Below are 15,079 nucleotides of genomic sequence, written 5' to 3'. Positions count from 1 at the left end.
TATTGTGTGTTGTCTTTCTCTTCACCTAAAATAGTTTTTATCTACTATCTAATTAGTGAATACCTCTCTCCCTCGCTCCCTCCTTCCCCCCTTCATAACCATCAAAGACTATTTTATTCTCAGTTTAAACTATTTCTCAAGTTCTTATAATAGTGGTCTTATACAATATTTGTCCTTTTGTGACTGACTGAATTTCACTCAGCATTATGCCTTCCAGATTCCTCCATGTTACGAAATGGTTCACAGATTCATCATTGCTCTTTATCGATGCGTAGTATTCCATTGTGTAAATATACTATAACTTATTTATCCATTCGTCCGTTGATGGGCACCTTGGTTGCTCCCATCTTTTTGCTATTGTTAACGGTGCTGCCGTGAACATAGCTGTGCATATATCTGTTCTTCTAAAGACTCTTATTTCTCTAGGATATATTCCAAGGAGCCGGATTCCTGGATCATATGGTAGTTCTGTTTTTAGCTTTTTAAGGAAGCACCAAATCGATTTCCAAAGTGGTTGTACCATTTTACATTCCCACCAGCAGTGTATAAGTGTTCCAGTCTCTCCACGACCTCTCCAACATTTTTTATTCTGTATTTTTTGGATTAATGCCAACGTTGCTGGAGTGAGATGGAATCTCATAGTTGTGACTTGCATTTCTCTAATGGCTAATGATGGTGAGCATTTCCTCATGTATGTGTTAGCAACCTGGATGTCTTTGTTAGTTAAGTGTCTGTTCGTATCTTTTGCCCGTTTTGTAATTGGGTTGTCTTTTTGTAGTTGAGTTTTTGCAGTATCATGTAGATTTTAGAGACAGGTGCTGATCGGAAATGTCATAGCTAAAAATTTTTCCCACTCTCTAGGTAATCTGTTTACTCCTTTGGTGAAGTCTTTGGATGAGCATAGCTGTTTGATTTTTAGGAGCTCCCAGTCATGTAGTTTTTCTTCCGCATTGTTAGTAATGTTTTGTATACTGCTTATGCTGTGTATTAGGGCTCCTAATGTTGTCCCTGTTTTTTCTTCCATGATCTTTATTGTTTTAGATTTTATATTTAGGTCTTTGATCCATTTTGAGTTAGTTTTTGTGCATGGTGTGAGGTATGGGTCTTGTTTCATTTTTTTGCAGACAGATATCCAGTTATGCCAGCACCATTTGTTAAAAAGACTGTCTTTTCCCCATTTAACTGACTTTGGGCCTTTGTCAAATATCAACTACTCATATGTGGATGGATTTATATCTGGGTTCTCAGTTCTGTTCCATTGGTCTATGTGCCTGTTGTTGTACCAGTACCAGGCTGTTTTGACTACTGTGGCTGTATAATATGTTCTAAAATCAGGTAGAGTGAGGCTCCCACTTTGTTCTTCTTTTTCAGTAATGCTTTACTTATCCGGGGCTTCTTTCCCTTCCATATGAAGTTGGTGATTTGTTTCTCCATCTCATTAAAAAATGCCCTTGGAATTTGGATCGGAATTGCATTCTATGTATAGATCACTTTTGGTAGAATAGATGTTTTTACAATGTTAATTCTTCCTATCCATGAGCAAGGTATGTTTTCCCACTTATGTAGGTCTCTTTTGGTTTCTTGCAGTAATGTCTTATAGTTTTCCTTATATAGGTCTTTTACATCTCTGGTAAGATTCATTCCTAAGTATTTTATCTTCTTGGGGTTACTGTAAATGGTATTGATTTGGTGATTTCCTCTTTGATGTTCTTTTTGTTGGTGTAGAGGAATCCAACGGATTTTTGCATGTTTATCTTGTATCCTGATACTCTGCTGAACTCTTCTGTTAGTGTCAGTAGTTTTCTTGAGGATTTCTTAGGGTTTTCTGTGTATAAGATCATGTCATCTGAAAATAGAGATACTTTTACTTCTTCTTTGCCCATCTGTGTATGTTTACAAGGTCAAGTTGGTTGATTGTGGCACTTAGATCTTCTGTGTCTATATTGAGCTTCTTTCTGGATGTCCTGTCCTTCACCCAAAGTGGTGTGTTGAAATCTCCTACTATTATTGTGGAGCTGTCTATATCACTTTTCAATGCCAATAGAGTTGTTTTGTGTATCTTGCAGCCCTGTCATTGTGTGCATAATTATTTAATATGGTTATATCCTCATGGTATATAGTCCCTTTAATCATTATATAGTGTTCTTCCGTATCATTTTCTGTGGATTTAACTTTAAAGTCTATTTTGTCAGAAATTAATATTGCCACTTCTGCTCTTTTTTGATTATTGTTTGCTTGATATATTTTTTTCCATCCTTTGAGTTTGAGTTTGTTTGTTTCTCTAAGGTTTGTCTCTTGTAGGCAGCATATAGACAGATGGTAGTTTTTTATGCATTCTGTCACTCTCTGTCTCTTTGTTGGTTCATTTAGTCCATTTACATTCATCGTAATTATGGATAGGTATCAATTCAGTGCCTTCATTTTGATGTCTTTTTTTGTGTGTTGTTGACAGTTCTTTTTCCCACTTATTTTTTTGTGCTGAGTAGTTTATCCAAAGGGTTGGCAGTTTGAATCCACCAGGCACTCCTTGGAAACTTTATGGGGCAGTTCTACTCTGCCCTACAGGGTCGCTATGAGTCAGAATGGACTCGATGGCACTGGGTTTGGGTTTAGTTTATCTTTATGTATTGTCTTTTCCTGTTATTTGTTGTTGTTGACTTTGTTTCTGCTGAGTCTCTATTTTTTTCTTGTATTTTATTTTGATGTGTAGGACAGTTTGTCTCCTTTGTGTTTACCTTATTATCTACCCCTATTTTTCTAAATTTAAATCTAACTTTTATTTTTTTATATTGCCTTGTCTTCCTCTCCATATGAAAAATCTATGATTACATTTCTCGGTCCCTCTTTATTGTTTTTATATTGTCTTCTTTTACATGATAACATCACTGTTTCCTTGTTTCAAGTGTTTTTTATCTTGATTTATTTTTATGATTTCCCTGTCTGGGTTGACATCTGATTGCTGTGCCCAGTGTTCTAGTCTTGGGCTGATACCTGATGTTATTGATTCTCTAACCAAAGAACTCCCTTTAGTATTTCTTTTAGTTTTTGTTTGGTTTTTATGAATTCTCTAAACTTCTGTTATCTGAAAATGTCCTAATTTCACCTTCATATTTGAGGGATGGTTTTGCTGGATATATGATTCTTGGCTGGCAGTTTTTTTCCTTCAATTCTTTATATAAGTCATCCAATTGCCTTCTTGCCTGTATGGTTTCTGCTGAATATTCCAAGCTTAATCTTACAGACTCTCCTTTGTAGGTGATTTTTTGTTTATCCCTAGCTGCTCTTAAAATTCTTTCTTTATATTTGGTTTTGGCAAGTTTGATTGTAATATGTCTTGGTGACTTTCTTTTAAAATCTACCTTATGTGCAGTTCAGTGAGCATTTTGGATAGATATCTTTCATGGTATCAGGGAAGTTTTCTGCCAACAAATCTTCAACAATTCTCTCTGTATTTTCTGTTATCCCTACCTGTTCGGGTACTCCAGTCGCTCTTAGGTTATTTCTCTTGATAGATTCCCACATGATCCTTAAGGTTTCCTCATTTTTTTAATTCTCTTATCTGATTTTTCTTCAAATATTTTGGTGCCAAATGCTTCATCATCAAGTTCACCAATTCTGCCTTCTCCTTGATCAGTTCTGCTCCTCTGACTTTCTATTGAATGGTTTAATTCTGTAATTTTATTGTTAATTTTCTGAATTTATGATTACTGTCTGTCTATGGATTTTATGGATTTTTCCAACTTATTAAATTTTTCATTATGTTCCTGAATAACCTTTTTTAATTTCTTCAGCTGCTTTATGTGTGTGTTCCTTGGCTTGGTCCGCATATTGCCTGATGTCTCGAAGAGTTCTGTGTATTAATCTTTTGTATTCTTCATCCAGTAATTCCAAGAAAGGACTTTCATCTAGAAGATCCCTTGATTCTTTGTTTTGAGACCTTGCTGAAGTGATCATGGTCTGTTTCTTTATGTGATTTGATACTGACTGTTGTCTCCAAGCCATCTATAAGTTATTGTATTAGTTTATTTTATGTTTGCTTACTGTATCCTAGCTTCTTGCTTTGTTTTGTTTTGATATGCCCAAATGGGTTGCTTGGGTGAGCTAGTTTAATTATTTTCACCTTTGAAGCTCTGACGTCCTGTCACCAGATGGCTAGAGCTGTTATCAGGTATATCAGTCTAGGAGTCCTTTCACTTTTCTTATATCGATTCAGCTGAGGTGTCCAGGTAGCTGCTCATCAAGTGTGTGGTACAGGCTCTGTCCTACAGTTTTAGATGGGAAGGAGTGATTGGTGTAGGTACCGGTATCTGGTTGCAGCAGGAGGTCATGCTCTGAACAAGGCAGGGAGGTGAGAATCATCCCCCAAGTATCTCTGAGGAAAGCATTACCCTCTTCCCTAGAGCATACAGGTGTGTGGGTTCTGCAGACAGACCATGGGAACCCAGAGTTTTTGGTTGTAAGGACTGGGAGGTACCAGTTATCCTTGGACCCCTGTCATGGGTGTCTGGGTGACCTGAGTGGAGCCACCAATCCTTAGGTCCCTGATGTGGGTAGGTGAGGGCCCTGTTTAATAGACAAACCTGTGTCAAACATCAAACACCCACATCTCAACCACACAGCTGAAACAGTTGTAATCTGCCAGCAAGGGCCTGTTCTCCTGAAATAGGCCCACACGTTTCCATGCAGCGGGGAAGCTTACTCAAAATCCTTGGACTGTTTATGCCTGGACAGGAGCCAATTCTTTCCTGAGCTCCCCAGGTTAGTGGAGCTGACAAATTATCTTTTATCCCAACTGCACATTTATTCCTTCTCCAAGGCCAGGAGGATGGCTTTAGGTGCTCAACAGGGACTATCTCAGGCCCAGGGAAATCAACAGCCACTGAAGCTGGCTTGGGGGCGGGGGGTGGGGGTTTGGTAAAAATATACACAAGCACTTAGCTTTTGCTGGGAGCACCATTCTTCTCTGGTTCTGGAGGTGTGTGTAGGCTGTGTAGCTGGCTGCTCCTCCCTTAGGAAACTGTGGCTGAAAGCTAGTACCAGCTCACTGTAGCTTCTCCTGGAAATGGTGCCTGAGGGCTTCCAGCGATTCATGTCCTGTAACTCCTCTGCAATTCTGAACTGTGTCTTCCTCACCCTGCCGCTCAGTTCATTTTCTAACTTTGCCTTTGATGTTTAGCGCTCCTAGCTTATCATAAATATACTTGTTTCACTTGTTTTTTTTTGGTCTTTGTTGTAAGGGGGCATGACAGAAGCATCTGTCTGTTCCGCCATCTTGGCCCCACCTCCAAGGCTGTAACCTTTATGGAAGCCGACCGCCTCATCTTTCTCCCACAGAGCAGCTAGTGGGTTCAACCTGATGACCTTTTGGTTCACAGCTGAGCACTTTAACCACTGTGCGACCAGGGCACCTTAAAAAAATCAGTATGTGTATGGAAAAAATATGGCGAAAAATAGCATATTACGCACTCAAAAACTTTTAATAATTGTTGTTTTACTACAGCAAAACACAGGAATAGGAAAAAAACAGGAAAAAATCAAAACTCAACATTGTAGGTTACATTTGCCATTTCAGGTAAATAATATCAAATTTCTAATGCGAACTCTTTAGTCACATTGAGCAGACACAAAGACCTATTAATAGATTAGGGAATTCTGCTTAAATCATGTTAACTCACTTTAATTACTTGTGATTTCTTACTAATGACCAGTTCTAAATATTGTGTACACCTATTATTACTGGTCACAATAATTTGGGTTCTAAACATCTCTTTTGCAAGAAACACTATATTTTAACAGTTTTCACATTATACTATAACCATTAAATTCTTATATTTACTTAAATTTGGGGTTGCTTTAGAAAATATATATATTTGAAAATCGTTATGTTGGCTTGAAGCTGTAGTATGCCTAGCTATAGGAATAACCATTATATCTAACAAATCTAGAGCTTGATGTAATCTTTTATGTAACATTAAAAACTCTATTTATACATTCTGCATCCCACTTTGAAGAGTGGTGTCTGGGGTCTTAAACACTAGCAAGCAGCCATCTAAAAAAAAAAAAAGATACATCAATTGATCTCAATCCACCTGGATCAAAGGAGAATGAAGAACACCAAGGACACAAGGTAATTACGAGCCCAAGAGACAGAAAGGGCCACATAAACCAAAGACTACATCACCCAGAGACCAGAAGAGCTAGATGGTGCCCAGCTGCAACTGATGACTGTCCTGACAGGGAACACAACAGAGAACCCCTGAGGGAGCAGGAGAGCAGTGGGATGCAGACCCCAAATTCTCATTAAAAGACCAGGCTTAATGGTCTGACTTAGACTAGAAGGACCCTGGTGGTCATGGCCCCCAGACCTTCTGTTGGCCCAGGACAGGAACCATTCCTGAAGCCAACTCTTCAGACATGTATTGGACTGGACAATGGGTTGGAGAGAGATGCTGGTGAGGAGTGAGCTTCTTTGATCAGGTGGACACTTGAGACTATGTTGGCATCCCCTTCCTGGAGGGGAGATGAGAGGGTGGAGGGGGTTAGAAGCTGGTGAAATGGACACAAAAAGAGAGAGTGGGCTCATTAGCGGAGAGTAATTGGGAGTATGTAGCAAAGTGTATATAAGTTTTTGTGTGGGAGACTGACTTGATTTGTAAACTTTCACTTAAAGCATAATAAAAATTTTAAAAATAAAAAAGGGGAGGTACTATTTTATACTCATTACTTAAGCAATCATTAGTCTGCTAGTAATGACAAGTGTTGGAAAGAATGTGAAGAAAAGGGAACTGTTACAAACCACTGGTGGGAATGTAATTGGTATAATTGCTTTGGAGAACAACTTGACAATCACTAATAAAACTGAAGATGTGTATACTCTCTGACTTCGGAAAGAAAAAACCCTATTTATAAACACTTTATATAGAACAGGAAACCCTGGTAATGTAGTGGTTAAGTGCTACGGCTGCTAACCAAAAAGTCGGCAATTAGAATCCACTAGGCATTCCTTGGAAACTCTGTGGGGCAGTTCTACTCTGTCCTATATGGTTGCTATGAGTCAGAATTGATGTGACGGCAACAGATATAGAACAAGACTGTCCTATAAAGTGATGTATGGAATGGTAGCCAAATTTAAATACTAAATGAATAAACAGTATACATAACTGTGTGTAGTGTGCCACGATTTATATCAGTAAATGAATATAGATACATGTGGGAAACATATACAATAAATACGCTGTTTCTCCCGTAGCAGCTACAATGATTCTTTGATCACATTCTGAGTTCTTTTTCGTATTTCTAAAAAGTTGGCTAGAAACACAGGTTCTCCTGCTTCAATTAGCACCTGTCCCATGTTTCTATAGCTTTAGGTGAATTTTCAAGCCTTTTCTCAGTGGCTTTCATCAGGAGAGATCTGCTAAACCTTTGCTACAGGGAATGAAATGCATTGCTATCCTGAAAAGTGTCCCTTCCAACAACTTGGGCCAGACTCAGTGCAGGAGGGCTCTCTCACATCGCTCTTCAAAACCTGAAGAAACACTTCAGGACAATAACACAGGCATCAGTAAGTGTTGACAGATGTTTGGCAGTTTACCCTCAAGGTTGTGATCTTCACTCAGCTTCCTCATTATTATGGGTCCTAGAGAAGGCAAGCTGAGAGGTGAAGGCTAGAGCCACCTTAGGTATCTGAAGGGCAGAGATGTGCATTCTGTCACCTGTTTTTGCTGAAAGTTTAAAGGGTTGTGTTATCTTCTAGCTAGAATTATATAGGGCCAATTTTTTAATCTGGCAATTGTCTAGAAATAGGGAAAGGCGCGGGAAATATTGTTTCCATAAAGTTTCAGAGGAAGCCAGGAAAGTGCTGGGGGAGGGAAAGATGAAAGCACAAGTAGAGATCTTGCAGGTTGCATGAAGTCAAGGAAAGAGAGAATGATTAGGTGGGCCTTGCCACTTGCTCATACTGTAGCCCTGTTTGTAGCTAGAGCTGAGCAGCTTCAGAATTTCTATTTAGGAAGGACTTTGTGGCAGCAGTCTAAAAGGAAGTGGATGGAGAGACGGACTTGAGTTGAAGCTGCACTGCGTACCAAGCCTAATGGTTTCACTTGCTCTTCTATTCATTTTGAGTGCCTTGAAGATGTAGTATCCTAGCAAGCACACATTTTTTACTAAGACTGTGTGTTTATTTGGTGTGAGGAGCAGCTGCTAGAGACTGCAGGAAGGATAGAACTCCTACTTCAACGACACTGGCATACCCATTGGGCTATAGGATTTGTGCTAACATGCAAGCAGGAACATAGTAAAGCAGAGCTGGCAGTAAGAGCTACTGTTTCTGAAGCAGGCACCAGGTCACTGCACCTGCCAGGTGCAGGTAAGCTGTTCTTTGGATGAAAATTTTCATCCCCAATTGTAGAGTGGCCATAATACCCTCATGGTGGAACATCTAAAGCAATCCAGTTGAACCCTCAGAAAGAAAGCAGAGAGGAGGGATGGGCTCACCACACTTCTGAAGTTGCTTCAATTCGGTGAAACTTATCTGTGATAACAGCTCATCCAGAATCCAAGTTCCCCAAATGATTATTTTTTATATACAGTCATCAGCTTTTACTGGCTTTAATGCATCAAACTGATTTATATATTGAAAAGTTGTTTTGACTTATCCCATGTACCAAAATGTAATTTACTACATCAGAGATCAGCAGATACTACTTATCAACTGACTTGCTGATGTTTAAAACAAATGACATTATAATCCCTAAAATGAAGCATGTCAGGTTAGATTCTCCAAAAGCAAATCTAGAGACAATGATGTGAATGCAAGAAGTTTATTTGGTTAATAATACTAGGATAAGGAGCCCTGGTGCAGCAACAGTTAAGCGCTGTCAGTTCAAACCCACCCAGAGACTTTGCGGGAGAAAAGATCTGGTGATCTGCTCCCATAAAGATTACAGTCCAGAAAGCTTTATGGGGCAGTTTCTACTCTGTCACATGGGGTCACTATGAGTTAGAATTGACTCAATATCACCTAACAACAACAACAATCCTAGGATGCACCAGTTGGGGAGTGGGGTAGTCAAACAAAGAAGGGAGGGAAGATGATTAAGGGTATGTCATAGCTGAGTGAAGTCCCTGGGTGGTACAAACAGCTAACGTGCTTGGCTACCAACAGAAAGGTTGGAGGTTTGAGTTCACCCATTGATTCCTCAGAAGAAAGACCTGGTGATATATTTTCAAAAAGCCAGCCGTTGAAAATCCTATGTAGCACAATTCTACTCTGACACACATGGGGTCGCCATAAATTGGAGTCCACTCAATGGCAACTGTTTTTTGTTTGTTTGTTTGTTTTGTTTTTTTATAGTCAAGTAGAAATTTAGGCTCAATCTCACTAGGGATCTGTGGGAGACAATGTAGGACATGACTCAGAGTTATCCCCTTCTGAGTGGCAAGAAGGCTGAGTTATTTATCCTCTAACTGCCATTTGTCATGGGCTGAAGTCTGCCCCTAAGGGCACTTTAGACCTGCCAAGATAAAACACATCACTAGGAGAGTAGCAGGAACTGGCAGTAGAGGCCAATGACCTGTATTGGAATGATAAAAACAAAAGGAATATGGGTGGGGTCATAACAACATCTGTCACAGTCAGGTCCCCAGAGTGGCCCAACTCTTATTAGCCCAACACCCCCAGAAGTGCAGCTCATAGGACAGACGTTTAAGCAACATTTACGCCTTCAGGCCACAATATTTACTTCTCAGTCTGCCCGGATCGGTGGCTTGAGACAACAGTTGTCCTCATAAAATGAGTAAATAATCTCTCGATGCTAATCTTGGGAGCACTTGACAGTAAGAAGTCAATTGGCTTTGACTATGTGTGTCTGATCTTATCTTCTCTTTGCCAGACTGAGTAAAGGACCATGCATTGTATCTGTTATTTGAGAATGAGACTGGGAGAGGGGACAGGAGCAGGCCAGTAGGAAACCTTTATTCAAAACTGGGGCTTAGAGTTCACAAACCGAAGCCAGAAGAGTACTTGACTTAAAGCCCACCTATACACAAAATCAAAAGCAAAGGAAATCAGTTAAGAAGTAAGGTCACTCCAAGGCAAAGGAAGACACTGAGAAATACGCAATAAATGGCAACCATGGTAAATACTCAGGAAACCCTGGTGGCGTAGCAGTTAAGAGCTACGGCTGCTAACCAAATGGTTGGCTGAGCAAATCCACGAGGTGCTCCTTGGAAACCCTATGGGGCAGTTCTACTCTATTCTTTAGGGTCCCAATGAATCAGTTTGGTTTCTTTTTCGTTTATGGTAAATAGTATATACAATTCTGCAACAATAGTAATAACAAACAATAATTTAGGAGTATATACATAGGTAGATATGTATGCTAGATAAGTGTGGGAGGTCATACAGGAGTACAGCCTGGAGCATATATACGTATGGTTGTGGACATTTCTACATACATATTTGTATGTATTGTGTGTATATTCATATATATAAGAGAGCTCATAGGGGCATAGTTATGGAAACTCCTTAGACATAACCAAACACTTCACAGAACTGAGATATTGAGATTGAGGGCTGAGGACCGTAGCCTCAGGGGACATCTAGGTCGACTGGCATAACATAGTCATAAAGGTAGTATTTTATATTCTACTATAATGAGTAGCATCTGTGATCTTAAAAGCTTGAAAATGGTCATCTAAGATACAATTATTGGTCTCTTCCCATTTAGAGCAAAGAAAAATGAAGAAAACCAAAGACTCAAGGAAAGAATTAGTCCAAAGGACTAATGGCCCACAGCAACCACAGCCTCCACTAACCTGAGACCAGAAGAACTAGATGGTGCCCGGCTATTACCACCAATTGTTCTGACCAGGAACACAATAAACAGCCCTAGTTAGAGTGGGAGAAAAATGTAGAACAAAATCTAAATTCACAAAAAAGACCAGACTTACTGGTCTGATAGAGATAGAGGAACCACTGAGGCTATAGCCCTACAACACCCTTCTAGCATGGAGCTGAAGCCACTCTTGGAGATCACCTAGCAGCCAAATAATAGACCAAAACCACAAAAAAATCAAATCAATTCCAACTCATAGCAACCCTATAGGATAGAGTAGAACTGCCCCATAGGGTTTCCAAGCATGTAAATCTTTAAGAAGCAGACTGTCATATCTTTCTGCCGTGAAATAATAAACAGGCCTATAAAATAAACAATAATACCCACAAGGAATGTGCTCCTTAGAAAAATCAACTATACAAGACCAAAAGGATAACATTTGCCCAAAAGCAAAGTTAAGAAGGCAGGAAGGGATAGGGAAACCAGGCTAAGGGAAACAGGGTACCCAGGGTGGAAAAGGGGAGAGGGCTGACACATTGTGGGAATGAATGGCAGCCCATGTCATGGAACAATTTGTGTATAAGTTATTGAATGAGAAACTATGTAAATTTTCACCTAAAGCAATAAAATGTTCAGGGGAAAAAAAAAGAAGTAAGGTCACTAAAGCAAACAGGTAAGAGGGCAGTCATAAAACTCGTGGCATCAATCAGAGTAGAGCTAGATACTGTAAAGAATAAACCCCTTATTCTCAGTGACTTAAGACAAGTGAGAACTATTTCTTCCTCATATAAAATCCACTGTTCTTCTCAAGCATGACTCATGTTTCTTCTGTTTTATGTCTCCACCATTTAGAAATGCGTTGGATCTGCTGGATTCTCTAAATCTGATTGACAGACTGGGAAAAGAGAGGTGAAAGACTGAGTGGGATGGTTTTATGAGACAGGCTTGGAAATGGCATGCATTACTTTGGCCCACAAATCACTGGCAAGAACTGGTACAGTTCCCCTACTAAAAACAGAGGATTGGGAAATACAGTTCCTGATTTGGAAGGGAAGTTCCAGCAAACTCTCCATACTGTGGAACAGGAGCATGAATTTTGGTAGAGAGCTAGCCATCTCGACCACACAAACCAACTCTAAAAAGCTCAGTAAGATAAGGCAGTTACTGGAAGCGGAGCTCCACGAACTTGGACAAAAATGGACCATGTGCAATTCTGAAGCCAGCCAGAGACCAGATGCCTCTGATAGAGTCCTCCCTGCCAGTCAGGGCATGACCCAGCTGATTAAAATACCAGGGTAGAATGAACAATGTGGAAAAACTGATCAACCGGAGAACAAAGCCCAGCATGACACCCAGATTTTTTCCCCCTTTCCTCTCATCAAAAGATAGGCAGCCCAGCACAAAATTCAATCTAAATTTGAATTCTACTTAATATCATCAATAGAATTTTTCATCGGGCTTGTTCTGCATTCAGTGATAAAAGTGGCACGCAATTATTTTCGATTGAACCAGTAATATTGCGCTGAGAAGTCTCTGAAGACTTTCTGCTGAGTGCCAGTTGTTAATGAATCCCATTTGTCTTTCTTGATTAAGTCTGCTATTACCCCCTGTTTAGTCCTGTCACCAACCCTTCAGCAAGAATTTTCATATCACTGTTTAGATGAGAAATTAGCCTATGAGAGCAGCACTCATCAATCAGAGGCAGTTTATTTAATACAGTTTACAGTTTATGAGTTCAAAAACTGTAGCCTCATACATTAGAAATGGATCACTGTCCCAGGCAGAGACAATCAGGGGGTTCAGTTCACTTGACAGGCGTGGAGAAGCCACTCTGAATGTGAGATGCGCACTTAGAGAAGGCCTGCAGTATCACACGCCTGCAGCTGAGTGCCAGGAGGCTTTCTCTTCTGATTAGGAAACCCCATTTGATTTAAGAAAGTATTCAATTTTTGGTACTTAACCATGCTATCCTACAACACTGTGACTAGAAACTCCAAAAGGAAATTTTAGAATAGTCTCATTTCTATGTGATATGGATTTTTTCCCCTTGTTTGCAATATTTTTAAAACAGCTCAGGTTGAATATTTATCCATCCGCTGAAATCTTAAAGACCAAGCTGTCCATGAAAGTTGTAGTTTTGCAAAGAGTAATCCAGTTGTTGGTGGTGGTGTTATTGTTGAGTGCCGTTGAGCTGATTCAGACTCATCGTGACCCCTTGTAACAGAGTCGAATTGCACCACAGAGTTTTCTTGGCTCTAATCTTTACAGAAGCAGACTACCAGATCTTTGTCCTGCACAGCCACTGAGTGGGTTTGAACTGCCAACCTTTTGGTTACCAGCCAAGCACTTAACCACTGCAGCACCAGGGCTGCTTTACTACCCAGTGGGCACATATAAATAGCACAGAAGAAAATGGAGTTTGGCTGTTACGTAACAGAGCTATATAGCTATGTGACCAACAAACTGGGTGATTTTGGCCCCCAAGAGGGTTTTAGGAGACGCAGACTGGCGTAATCTGTTAGTTATTTGATAATATCAAGGATTGTGGTCGATTTCTGAACACTATACATCATGATGTACCGAACAAGCTGGATTTAGGGAACTGCTTTCCGTAATCTTAATTCATTTAAAGCTATAGTCCTCCACTCATTTTACCTATGGCTTCCTCTTTTTTTTTCCAAATCAATGTTTTACCAACAAAAAGTATCATTTGTATTCTTGCTAAGTTTGAAGAAGCAATAATAAGCAAACATTTGCTGGGAGCACTCAACTCCTGTCTCCCACTTGCTATATGTTGGCATTAAATCTTAGGAAGGAGAATACCTTAGAAAGATTTAGGAGCCAGAGAATACTAGCTACTATCAGAGCATATAAACTTTGCCATTACTGCTATCCCTCAGTGGCTACTTGGAGATATATAAATCTAACTTCCCTGACCCCTTTGAAATTCTTAATGACATCAGATGATATTGATCCCTGTTTTAAAGAATAGTCTACTTTTCTTCTCAGAATGATATTTTATGTCTAGATTTGGGTATGTTATGCTAAAAAGTGCTTTATTTCAATCATCCATTATTGTAATTGCTTTCGTTGTCCTACATAAAGAATATATGGTCATTGTAAAAAAAAAAAAAAAGAAATCAAGCAGCATAGGAGTATATGAAATAAAAAGTCAGTTGCCCTAAATTACTCCTTATTCCCATTCACCAAGTATAAGAATGGATGCCTTCAAATTGTGGTGTTGGCAAAGAATACTGAACACACCATGGACTGCCAGAAGAAGAAAAAAATCTGTCTTGGAGGAAGTACAGCCAGCGTACTCCTTAGAAGGGAAGATGGTGAGACTTCGTCTTACATACTTTGGACATGTTATCAGGAGAGCCTAATCCCTGGAGAAGGACATCATGCCTGGCAGAGGGTCAGCAAAAAAGAGGAAGACCCTCAATGAGATGGATTGACACAGTGGCTGCAATAATGGGTTCAAACATAGCGACAATTGTGAAGATGGCACGGGACCAGGCAGTTTTATTCTTGTAGTACATAGGATCACTATGAGTCAGAACTGCCTCAAAGGCATCTAACAACAACAACAACAAATATAAGCACTTTTAAGGTTGATGTATATCCTTTGGAGTCTTTTTATGCACATTCAAACACTATTTCTAACGCTTAACAAAAAATGAGACTATATTACATATGTTATCCTATAACTTGCTTCATTTATGTAACATATGTCATGACCATTCTTCCGTTTCAGTATTATCAATATAAATCATGTTATTTTTATTGGCTGATATGTAGATACATAATTTACTAAAACATTTCCCTATTAAAAGGCATTTAGATGATCTCCAATAATTTTGCTACTACAAAACTGCATTGGACATTTTTGGGCTTTTCCCTTGATCATTTGTGTGCAATTCAGATTTGTAGATTCAAAGGTTATGTATTTTTAAATTTTAAGTAATATTGACAGAGCTTCCCATGATTAAAAAAAACTTAACACCTTATGATTAATTTCTCACACACTATAAAATTCAGTTTCTTACAAGCTGACATTTAAATAGATACTAATGGTTGATGGAGATTCAAATATAGCACGCACACACATATATATGTAATATATACATGTATATATACATAGACATGTTTGTGTGTGTATATATATATATATTCAGTCCCCAGGTTTCAAGTGAGTCCTGTTCCTGAATTTGTCTTTAAGCGAAATTTTTACTTAAGTCAGA

The 15,079-nt window shown here is 39.3% G+C and overlaps 1 long non-coding RNA gene across 5 annotated transcripts in view; it reads left to right on the top strand.

Annotated features, from left to right (window-relative positions):
* Positions 1-14,865, top strand: part of LOC111752887 (uncharacterized) — a 39,095-nt gene extending 24,230 nt beyond the window's left edge. For 2 of the 5 annotated variants that reach the window (XR_010321450.1, XR_010321451.1), the window contains one exon: positions 11,688-14,865. This is a non-coding gene — a long non-coding RNA (uncharacterized LOC111752887). Of the gene's footprint in view, positions 1-10,727; positions 11,667-11,687 lie in introns of those variants that run through there. The other 3 variants (XR_010321446.1, XR_010321448.1, XR_010321447.1) reach the window with 2 other exon arrangements.
* The last annotated feature ends 214 nt before the right edge of the window (positions 14,866-15,079 follow it).

The sequence above is a fragment of the Loxodonta africana genome, chromosome 3 (genome assembly GCF_030014295.1).
Source record: "Loxodonta africana isolate mLoxAfr1 chromosome 3, mLoxAfr1.hap2, whole genome shotgun sequence".
Classification (NCBI taxonomy): Eukaryota; Metazoa; Chordata; class Mammalia; order Proboscidea; family Elephantidae; genus Loxodonta; species Loxodonta africana.
The sequence above is the reverse complement of the archived record's forward strand: the minus strand, read 5'-3'. Positions and strand labels throughout refer to the sequence as shown.